This window comes from Dendrobates tinctorius, unplaced genomic scaffold, assembly GCF_039654945.1.
Source record: "Dendrobates tinctorius isolate UK_male_01 unplaced genomic scaffold, ASM3965494v1 ptg000214l, whole genome shotgun sequence".
Lineage (NCBI taxonomy): Eukaryota > Metazoa > Chordata > Amphibia > Anura > Dendrobatidae > Dendrobates > Dendrobates tinctorius.
The window spans coordinates 10452138-10464312 of NW_027361881.1; the positions used below are offsets into that span (position 1 = coordinate 10452138).

The 12175-nt window shown below is 46.5% G+C and overlaps 1 long non-coding RNA gene across 1 annotated transcript in view; it reads right to left on the reverse strand.

Annotated features, from left to right (window-relative positions):
* Positions 1–4962: 4962 nt before the first annotated feature.
* The window catches only part of LOC141058803 (uncharacterized), a 68570-nt gene continuing 61357 nt past the window's right edge, over positions 4963–12175 (reverse strand). Inside the window, exon 3 of the long non-coding RNA XR_012222322.1 lies at positions 4963–5155. This is a non-coding gene — a long non-coding RNA (uncharacterized lncRNA). The remainder of the gene's footprint in view (positions 5156–12175) is intronic.

A 12175-nucleotide genomic window follows, 5' to 3' on the forward strand; every position in this document is an offset into this window, starting at 1 on the left:
GAGGGGGGCACGTAAGGAGGGGGGTACTGTCACGCCGCCGCTCACGCCGCCGCCCCCTGTGCCCCATCATACTCACCAGACCGCGGCTTCTTGGCGCGTCCCCGTCCGTTCTCCTGTCCTGACAGCGGCGCTTGCTTCCTCCCGGGCGCGCGCTCTCTGCAGGCCTCTCCGCGCACGAGCCCTTCCTCCCTTGTGAGCCGGTCGCTCCTCCCGGTCCTCTCTATGATCAGGAGGACCCTGACCCAGAAGCTCCTCCTCTCTCTCCCTTATCAGGCCGCCTCTCCCTATTGACACTGCCTGATCGTCACTTGCATTCCTAGTGATTCCGGCCCCACACTTGCTGGCGTCCTCCGCTCCTTCCTCCGCTTCCTTCTGCCCCGTATTACCCCCCATCCGTGTTACCTTCACCATTCTGTCTGTGTTTGTGTTTCAGTCATGCCATCCTGTTACCATCCTGCCTGTGTTCCTGCCGTGTCAGCCTGTGCCTTTGCCCTGCTTGTGATCCTGTGTTCCTGCTGTGCCATCCAGTATCTCTGTCCTGCCTGTGCTCCTGTGTTCCAGCCGTGCCATCCTGTGTCTCCATCCTGCCCGTGTTCCTGCCGTGCCAGCCTGTGCCCTGCCTGTGCTCCTGTGTTCCTGCCGTGCCATTCAGTGTCTCTGTCTTGCCTGTGCTCCAGCCGTGCCATCCTGTGTCTCCATCCTGCCCGTGTTCCTGCCGTGCCAGCCTGTGCCTTTGCCCTGCCTGTGCGCCTGTGTTCCTGCCGTGCCATCCAGTGTCTCTGTCCAGCCTGTACCCCTGTGTTCCCGCCGTGCCTGCCCGTATCTCCGCATTTCCTGATTCTGGTCTCACCGCTCTATCCGGCTGCCTTGCCTACCACCAGTTTGGTCTCCCCCGTCTGCCCTGGGTACCAGCTGCCGAGGTAATAGTTTCCCCTAGGCCGGTCCCTAACGCTCCCTGTATAGGGGGTGGTCCACCTGGCCCGCTCGCCCAGGGGAGGTTCGGTTCACCCTTGGGGGATCCTCACAGTGGCAGATTGAAAGTTCAGGTGCATCCTTGCTCGCCTAGGTACCTTTCAACATTAGTGATGTCCAAATTGGAAGGGATTTGGAGTTCTCTTGCCGCTCCAATGAAATTCGTACCTCTGTCGGAGTGAATATGCTTCACAGGGCCTCTGATTGCGTCGAAGCGTTGAAACACATTTATGAAACTGGAAGTGACCATAGACTCGATTACTTCAATATGAACAGCTCTGATGGACAGACAAGTGAATAGAAGTGCCCAACACTTTGCTTCAGTATTGGTCTTCCTAGTGCGTCAAGTAGCCACGGACCAAGGACCGAATACGTCTAGTCCAACATTGGGGAAGGGGGGTTCGGTACTGAGTCTGTCGGATGGAAGATTGGCCATCTTCGGATTTTGGAACGAGCCACGGAGTTTGCAACACGTAACACAGTTGAAGATGGGTTTGCTAACGCTTCTCTTTGAGCCGACTATCCATAGACCAGCCGCCTGCAGATTCCCTTCTGTGAACAAACGGCCTTGGTGTCTCACCAAGTCATGATGATGCTGAATGAGCAGGGTTGTGATGTGATGACATCCAGGAATTATTACCAGGTGTTTCTCTGAAACTTCTACCTCGGCTTCTTCAAGGCGGCCACCTACTCTCAGCAGCCCGTCTTGGTCAACAATTGGATCAAGCTTCTTTAGCACGCTGTCTCCAGGAATAGGCTGTCCCTTGTTGAGGTTGGCTTTGACTATTTGTGTATCCATGATGTCCAGGAACATCCTATCTTCTATGGACATCGCTACCTTGTTGTCCTCCTTTGTTCTGTGGAAGATTGTACCTCCCATGTGGTCTTGTTGACCTTCACAGGCGTGGTCTTCATTGGTAGGTGCTGAGAAAGGGCAAGGTAGTGGAGTGCTGTTTGGCAATTCCTTTACCAGGAGACTATTGTGACATACCCGGAAGAGAGATGGACGGCTTGTGTGCTCCTCCTAGACAGACGTCTCCTATGATGACCCATCCAAGGTTGAGCTTCTGTGCATACGGAGCGTTCCCGGAGCCGTTCATACATTCTCTAGTCTTGTGGACTCGTAGTATATCTCTTCCCAGGAGTAGAGCTATTGGGGTTCCTGGATCCATCTCAGGTATCAGGTGGGCTATACGATTCAGGTGGGGGCGATGTGTCGCCACCTCCTGTGAAGGTATCTCTGACCTGTTGTCAGGAATCTGGTTGCACTCCAGGATGGTCGGTAACGATAGGCAGGTCTGGCCATCTATGGACTCCACTTTGTATCCGGTTGCTTTTCTCCCCGCCATCTCAACAGTACCTGAACACGTCCTCAGGGTGTAGGAAGAACCAGGGCCTAAAATGCTGAAGTTGTCAAAGAGGATGGACCTGGCTAGAGACCTGTTACTTTGGTCATCTAGGATTGCATATATCTTGAAGGCTTTGTCCTTGCGGCCTGCAGGATAGATCTCTGTACATTGAGAGCTGACCAAAGGGGTGTGTTCGTCAGTGTCTCATCATGCTCCTCTGCTTGCGACAACACTTGTGGAGGTGATCTATGGTGCAAGGCTGTATTGTGATCCGTGCTGCTGCATTCTGCACGTCACGCTAGCTTCACAGTTCCTGGTGAAGTGAGAGGTTGCAGCACAACATTTGAAGCAGATGTTGTTCTCCTTGAGGAAACCCTTGCGATCCTCCAAAGTCTTCTCCCTGAAGGCTCTGCATTTTAGTAGAGGATGTGGTTTCTCATGTAGAGGACAATATTTACTGACATCCTGAGGCTTACTCTCGTCTGGAGGGGGTTTATTCACCTTGTGAGGAGGGCCTGTGAAATCAATGTTACTTTTGTGGACTGCCACGGGTGTCCTACTGGGTTTGGCACCGGAGGCAGTGGAACATGACAGAGTAAAGTCAAAACTAGGGTCATTTCTAATCCTAGATTGTTTGGTGAAAAAAATCAACAAATACAGTGAAAGTAGGGAATGACACAATATGATTTTGCTTATACTGTGAACCACATGAAATCCACTTTTCTTGTAGGTTGTAAGGAAGTTTCAGATTGACACCCTTAGAGATGTCTAAGAATGTTAATCCGGGCAAGTCTCCTTCCTGCTTGGCAACCTGCAACTCATTCAATAAATCTCTCAGTTCTCTAAGCTTTAGATAACCTTTAGGTCCTATCTTAGGAACATCATCAATTCTTTTATATAAAGCATTCTCTATGACTTCTACTGTCCTATAGCATTATTCAAGTCTTTCCCACACTTTATGTAGGGTTGTGCGAGGATGCTTTACATTAATGTCTCTGTCTTTTGGCATGCTCGACTGACTCACTTCCCAGCCACTTTACCAGGAGATCTAACTCCTCACTACAAGAAAGGTCCAGACCATGAAAGGCATTCCGGAACGAGGCTCGCCATGACCGATAGTTCTTGGGTTTATCAGTGAACCTTACAAGTCCCTTTGTATCCAGTTCTTGGCGGGCAAGGAACTTTTCAAGGTCCATGGTAGCTTGGTCAGTGTTGGCATGAGCCTGTGTAATATAGTCATGTCTAGTGTGTGGTGTATCACCATACCTGTAAGACGCTTCTGACTCCTGATAGTCTGTGCAGTACCTTGTCGGTGAAGAAGGAGTCTCTTTAAGGCGGGATGGAAGCTGTTACTTCTCAGTGGAACGGTAGCTGTGGTCGACATCTCTGTGCTGGACGTCTCCTTGCCTATGGTAGTGAAGTTCGGGGTTGGGTCGCTGGTAATCGGCATAGGCTGATCGATATGATACGCCACGGCTGTCAGCTACGCCGGAATGTAGACGGACGTACTCTGCGACGTGTTGCGCTGGATCTTGCTGCTCTAGATCTGGTCCAAGAATGTTGCTGCGTCTCTCATAATCAGGATCTTTCATAGCTTCCAAATACTCTGCTTTAGCTATTGAAGCTGCTGTCTCTTTGTCTGCCACAAGTCTTTCTAGTTCTGTCTGCAGGCGTGCGGTATTGGACTCTCTTTGCTTGCAGACATGCGGTCTCGGCTAGCAGACGTGCGGTTTCGGCCTCTCTGCCTGCAAATGTGCGGTCTCAGCGTGCAGCTTCTGTATCTTGATCTGCTTGTCTCAGCTTTAGATGCACCTCTCGTTTGGCGAAGGAAGATCTTGCTTTGGCTGCCTCGGCTTCGGTATGAGCGACAGCAGCGAGCTCTGCTAATGATGACCTGCTGCAGCTTGCTCGTGACCTTGTTTGGAGTGAGGATGTGCTTTTTCAAGACATTGTGCATTTGGCGGCGTACTGTTGAGTATATTGGTGGGAAACAGTCTATGTATGGTGGGCTTCCGCGTGGCGGGTAAGATGTAGCACTTCTTGGCGGGCTGCAGTAGCGTTCTGCGGCTGTATGGCAGCTGCTGTGATACCCGTATGCAGAGTACTGTGGGTGTTAGTGGTCCCGTACAGTCTATGCAATCACCACGTGCAATCGGCGGTCCTTTACTGAGCCCTGGGCTCTTATTCCTGCGGCTGTATGGCGGCTTCTGTAATACCCGTATGCGGTGCAGTCTGGGTGATAGCGGTCCTTTACAGTCTGTGTAACCACCGCCTGTTACCGGTGGTTCCATTTTTACTGAGATCTGTGCTCTTGTCTCTACAGCTGTGTGGCGACTGCTGTAGTACCCATACGAGCAGTTTGGGTGGTAGTGGTGCCGTATAACCTGGGTAACCACCGCGAGCGACCAGCGGTCCGTTTTTACTGAGTTCTGGGCTCTTGTCCCCTGCAGCTGTATGGCGGCTGCTGTAGTACCCGTATGCAGAGCAGTTTGGGTGATAGCAGCTCCGTACAGCCTGTGTAACCACCACCTGCGACCGACGGATTCCATTTTTACTGTTCTGCCTTCTTCCACGTTTGACGCTGTGTGGATTCCAGCATACGGCTTAACCTTTCATCCACTCCTAGAAACAAGACTGTATGGGTGCTTAAGTCTATATTTATTGGGATGATATGGACAACAATGGGAGATGATAACAGATGGTATAGTAGAACACAGTAGTAGATGAGATCAGGGCTTGTTGTACAAAGTTGTAGATGATATCAGAGATTGTTGAACACATTTATGGATGATTCAGCAGATTGTGGTGCAAAATGTGGATGATTCAGGTAAAAACTACAAGAGACAGATAATACAGCATGTCAGTACTGAAAGACAGTATATAATACACAAATACTGGCAGGTAATAGCAATGCAGGGTATTATCACAACAGTAGCAATGATACAGGATGCTGTTATCATGCATTATATAAGAGCTGGGCAATATAACATACACAGCAGCAAAGGAGAAAGATAACTAACACACTAATGGCTGCCAGTTTTACACTCACTGGATGCATAACTAGAGGATGCTTATAACAAACATGCAGTGAAATAACATCACAGGAGCTGAGCATGCAATGCAAACATCATAGGGGGCTGCATTATGGCTGCATAACTAATAATTGCATTATCCTTACCGGAATCAGCTTGTTATAAGCAATGGTTTGCAAAGAGCTGAGCAGGTGTGAGCTACTCGGAGATGGCTGGAAAAATGGTTACTTGTTGACCAGGCAGAAAGAAGGGGCTGTTCTGAACAATTAACCATTTGGAGAACAGAAAATTCTAAAAACATGACTAAAAGGAGAAGGGCAACTTATGACACCTACTGGCGATAGCTGGAACAGCACTTAAAAATATCTAGCTACACAGAATGGGCAGAACACAAAACATCACCTTAAAGAAAATTTCCAGTTGCTGTGACAGTACGGATCTTTGGCTCATCCAGAGGTCTACACATTTTCATTTTCAGTCTATTATTACCTGACATTTAGACATGTGCCCTGCTGAACAGATGTGAGGGGCATCAGCAGCTCCGGCGTTCACTGCGCCGACTCCTGTGCACGTCCTTAAAGTTCACTGCGTTACTGAACAGAGAAGGTGATTTGTAATGTCATTTATGACTGAGGAAGAAAAGCTGTAAATTTCTCTGTTTCCTCCATATGTTCCATCCCGTGAGAGAAGACATGTAAAGAAGCCATTTTTATTCCTTCTCCACGTTAAACCGTTTACACTGAATGGTATTGATGCCGAAGATCGAGAAGTATTTTATGGATAATTGATTCAACTCAGAGATATGTTACATTATATTTCATCTATTCATATACACTGCTCAAAAAAAATAAAGGGAACACTTAAACAACAGAATATGACTCCAAGTGAATCAAACTTCTGTGAAATCAAACTGTCCACTTAGGAAGCAACACTGATTGACAATCAATTTCACATGCTGTTGTGCAAATTTAATAGACAACAGATGGAAATTATTGGCAATTATCAAGACACCCTCAATAAAGGAGTGGTTCTGCAGGTGGGGACCACAGACCACATCTCAGTACCAATGCTTTCTGGCTGATGTTTTGGTCACTTTTGAATGTTGGTTGTGCTTTCACACTCGTGGTAGCATGAGACGGACTCTACAACCCATACAAGTTGGTCAGGTAGTGCAGTTCATCTAGGATGGCACATCAATGCGAGCTGTGGCAAGGTTTTCTGTGTCTGTCAGCGTAGTGTTCAGAGTCTGGAGGCACTACCAGGAGACAGGCCAGTACACCAGGAGATGTGGAGGGGGCCATAGGTGGGCAACAACCCAGCAGCAGGACCGCTACCTCCGCTTTTGTGCAAGGAGGAACAGGAGGAGCACTGCCAAAGCCATGCAAAATGACCTCCAGCAGGCCACAAATGTGCATGTGTCTGCACAAACGGTTAGAAACCGACTCCATGAGGATGGTCTAAGGGCCCGACGTCCACAGATGGGGGTTGTGCTCACAGCCCAACATCGTGCAGGGCGCTTGGCATTTGCCACAGAACACCAGGATTGGCAAATTCGCCACTGGCGCCCTGTGCTCTTCACAGATGAAAGCAGGTTCACACTGAGCACATGTGACAGACGTGACAGAGTCTGGAGACATCGTGGAGAGCGATCTGCTGCCTGCAACATCCTTCATCTTGACTGGTTTGGCAGTGGGTCAGTAATTGTGTGGGGTGGCATTTCTTTGAAGGGCCGCACAGCCCTCCAAGTACTCGCCAGAGGTAGCCTGAATGCCATTAGGTACCGAGATGAGATCCTCAGATCCCTTGTGAGACCATATGCTGGTGTGGTTGGCCCTGGGTTCCTCCTAATGCAGGAGAATGCCAGACCTCATACAGGCTCTGAAGCGTTTAGTCCCTGCTGGTGAAAGATTCATCTTCCTGTGCTGTTTTCTAAAGCTAAGTAGTTGAAGTTTGGAGCTGGAGTTGTAGTGTTCTTGAATTTGCTGTTATACGTGTGTGATTATCTCCTGGTCCCTGTTCCCATTTAGTTTATTCCTCCCTGTCCCCATTCTCCTCCTTAATGTTGGCTGGTGTTTTTGTATGATAGAGGTTTTCTGTTAATGCCTGTTTTGTCTTCATGTCTTGTTTACTTTTAATTTCTGTCCCATGCCTGATGGACGGGGAAAGGGGACAGATTAGGGTTTTTACAGGAGAAAAGTAAGGTTGGAGACTGGGGCCTCTCTCTTATTTTAAGAGTACCCTTAGGACAGAGATAGTTAGGGTCCCAGCTCCAGGGACAGTTTGAGACCTCTCTTCCTTACTGAAGACAGTCACAGCGAAACAAGATGTCAATTAATCGGTTGAGGGATCAAGCTGACGGGATATCATAGTGTTCCCTTTGTATGTTGTATGTGTATCCTAAACAATCTGGAGACTTTGAAACGCGTTGATAATAAAACCGGATCAAGTCTACTTTGTATCCTGGACCATTCTTTCGGATCTCCATCAGCAGCACAGACGACCCACCTATTGGTTCTTTTCGGCACTGTGGCCCCTTTGTCATAGCAATTATGGAGACCGCATCAATAATAACTATCCATATGTATTATTAGGATATATGCAAGGGTTCTGCAGTGCAAAGATTGGGGTATACAGATATAGGGGGTCCTGTGCTAAGAGTCTGAACAGGAAGTCACTGATGAACTTTTGCCATCAGGTAATACATTTTCTTTCCAGTGATTGAATATTTTGCAAAAATGAGGGAATGCCATGATGGGGGTCTCATGGTGCCCGATCTCTTGTTCTGGATGCATATATTTGGTGCTCTTGTGAAGACACCATAGTAGAAGTTTGGCCAAATATTTGACTTTTCCATCTATTAGTTTTGAATTAAGCTCCGCTCCGGCATTTAAGGGGTTAACGCGCCTCCCTGGCGTTCGGATACCTGACTTGTATATTTATGCGACTATTGTTAGAAATTACTAATTGGGTTTGATTAGCTCCAGTCATTAATATTCCGTCCATAATTTCACATGCTTCAATAAAATACCCTAAAGTTGTATAGTGATTAGATTCCAGGAATATGTGTTTTGCAATTACCTTCCTCTTGATTTTGATATGCAGATTAAGGAATGGTGGTCTCATTTAAAGGGGTGGAGGGGGGGCGGGAGACAAAAAAAAAATTGCCCTTATTAACTCAGCAGCAGACTCTGAAGATTAGCGACAAAGCCGACGCTTTCCTCTCCGTATATGTGTTTCAATCAAGTCTATGTGGGCAAATCAGATGTGATTAGTGGAAGTTCACGGCATCCCATCTGAATGAATAATGTGTCACCTAACATTGCAAAAATGTGATTAATAGTTTATCAGTTAATTAAAACGAGGGTTTTTTTTTTTTATTATTTTTAATTTTTTTTTGTATTTTTTGCTTTTTTTTTATAGCAAAAAAAAAAAAAAAAAAAAAAATACAGCGCAGGTATTCTACATGTAATCACAAATGCTAATTATCTCACGCCTAAGAAGGATGTAATTTCTAAGGATGTATGAGGAGAGGGGAAAATGTTATTTCAAGGTAGAGTCGTTTAGTTACACAAAGTTAATTATTAGCCTTTTTGTTTAGTATTACGGTTTACCTGCTGTTTTTTATAGGATTTATATTAGGTTATGATTCTGGATATTATACTTGCTGTATTTTATATGTGTAATATTTATTTTTTTTAAATTGTAATTTTTGTTGAAATTTTTCAAATTTTACAGGAAAAGAAGAAAATAATTACGGTAGGCATTTTAGATTTTCCACTATCATTTATAGGTTAATATTTATTTGTTTTAATCATTATGGTTTGTGTTCCCTAAAATACAGTTAATATTTCCCATATTTATAAGGGGTGTCCATGGAACCCCTTCTTTCCGTTAGCCAATTTTTAGTTTTGCCCTTTTGATTTTTTCCTCCCCTTCTGCCAAGGGCGGCAGCTTATCTATAATAGGTACAGAGGTTACAATCGCACCCGGGCCCTGGAGCTTAGGGGGGCCCCAAATGGTCCCTTTGGCCTATGTGAAAAGACCGGTACTATTAAAGTTTTGCAACAGATGGGGGTCCCGTTGGAAAATTTGTATTGGGGCCCACAAGCTACAAGTTACATCACTGGCAAGGAGTTAAAACTTTTTTTTTTTTTTTAAGGAGGAGGGCTCAGATTTTGTGGGATAAGTTGTAGTTTTTGTAGTTTAGATTGTATTTTACCATGCGAAGTAAAGAAAAGTGCAAAAATAGGTCAATAAAAATCAAAGTGCCGTGAAATGGTGAAAAAAAAAAAGCAATTTTGCTATTGCGTTTTGGGTTTGATTTTCACAAAATGCAGTTTTTAAATGAAGGTCTTTATTATTAAGGGAAAAAGAAATCCAAACCTACAGGGTCATGTGTGAAAAAGTGATTGCCCCCTAAACCTAATAACTGGTGGGTCACAACTGCAATCAAGAGTTTGTGATAACTGGCAATAAGTCTTTTCCAACGCTCTGGAGGAATTTTGGCCCACTCATCTTTGCAGAATTGTGGTAATTCAGCCGCATTGGAGGTTTCCCAGCATGAACCACCTTTTTAGGGTCATGCCACAGCATATCAATCGGATTAAGGTCAGCACTTTGTCTAGGCCACTCAAAAGTCTTAATTTTGTTTTTCTTAAGCCATTCAGAGGTGGACTTGCTGGTGTGTTTTGGATCATTGTCTTGCTGCATAACCCAAGTGTACTTCAGCTTGAGGTCATGAGCAGATGGCTGGACATTCTCCTTCAAAATTTTTGGTAGACAGCAGAATTCATGGTTTCATTTACCACAGCGAGTCTTCCAGCTCCTGATGCATCAAAACAGCCCCAGACCATGACACTACCACCACATTTTACTGTTGGTATGATGTTCCTTTGCGGAAATACTGTTACTTCTTTACCAGATGTAATGGGACATATGGAGCGCCCGCCAGGGCCGTGGGGTACTCGGTACCGTGCAGTTCTTAAAGGGGAAGTGTCACGACAGCAGTGACCCGGTCCGTGGCCCTGGGCATCCAATGAAAATGTTCAATAAAGATTATAGGGGATGATTTAAAAGGGAATTAGTTTGTGACGCCACCTGTGGTAGTCGGCAAATAAGGTGTTAGCCGACGCTGCTTCAGAGTCCGCTGGGACTGATGGTGATGCATCAGAGTTGTTACAGCTCTCCACAGGTAGAACTGGGCCCCAGGGCAAATGTATGTGTAAGTGATGAGATGATAATGGTGGTTGTAGTGCAGGGCAGATGGTATAGCAAACAAATATGAGGACACAGCGGAGTTGTAGTTTCCTTTACCTTTACTGGATGTATAGAGGTACAGACCGGAGCACTGGTTACAGGTGACAATGGAGGTCCAGGCAGCCCAAAGCAACTCAGGATCCACTCAGTCAGGTGGGTTGAAGGCCTCCTTACTGCACTGCTCTATTTGAGGTCCTTGCTGCCTAAAGCTCTGCTCAGACCTCTGTTCCTCTCACTGTCTGTCAGAAAACGTTACCCGCATAGCAGGCAGCTTGAGCCTTTTACAGGTGTCACTCCTTGTGGTGTCTCCAGGCTCTAACCTGCTGCTGTGCCTTCAGGTGTGTGATGGGGGCCAGTAGACCTGCAATCTTCTGCCCTCCGGATTTAGCTGATGAGATCGTAGCGCTCTGCAGCCACGGACTCCGGTGTCCAGTTCTAGCGCTTAGCTCTGGTTTGAGCATGGTCGCAGCTCCTCTTCCCAAGCTTCCCTATACTTTTCTCTTCCTCTCTGACTCAGAATGCACTCCAGTCTGAGAACAAGCTCCTCACTCGTCCAGTTCTCAGCACTGACTCACTGAAACTCTAACTAACTTCCTCCTCCTGACCAGAGAGAGCAGCTCCCCTGAAGTCGGGTTCAGAGCTCCCCCTGCTGGCCCGAAGCAGGAACTATGTTGCATGCTGTGTATACCTCGCCAGGGGATCCCTCCTTGCTTCAGGCCTGACATCACCCCCTGTGAGGGAGGCAATGCCATTGTCGCAACCTGGATTGACAGGTCTCTTCCTACATGCGCGTATAGGGAGGCTGCTTGTTGATGGTTTCCAGGTAAAGAGGATCATCCTATCCACTTTGTGGATCAGCTTTAACCCTGTATTGGCCGAATATGCATAGGAAAAGTAATTTCTTTTGCCTATATCCAAAAACGAGATGCTCTCCCCCATATTCAGTACCCTCCGTGCGAACTATAATTGGTTGCCACAAGTGATTCTGCTTTGGAATTAGATTTAACTTATTCTGCTCATGTCCAAAAAAAAGCAAATAACATCCATAAATGCTGGAAAATACTGTGTAAGGCCTGTTTCACACTTGCTTTTTTTTGCAGCGCGTTTTTCCCGCAAAAAAACGCATTGAAAAACGCATACAAAAGCATACAACTGCTGCGTTTTTTTCAAGCATTTTTATGAGCATGCATGAAAAAAACGCAGCGTTTTTAAGCGTTTGTATGCGTTTTTAGTGCGTTTTTACCGCGTTTGCGTTTTTTTCCAACATTAGGTGGCCACTCACACTAACCCAAACCATGACTTTACTAACCCTAACCCTGACCCTAACCCTGACCCTGACCCTTAACCAAACCATACTTAACCCTAACCCTGACCCTCACCCTAACCCTAACCCTTAACCAAACCATACTTAACCCTAACCCTGACCCTAACCCTTAACCAAACCATACTTAACCCTAACCCTGACCCTGACCCTAACCCTAACCCTTAACCAAACCATACTTAACCCTAACCCTGACCCTAACCCTGACCCTAACCCTGACCCTAACCCTAACCCTTAACCAAACC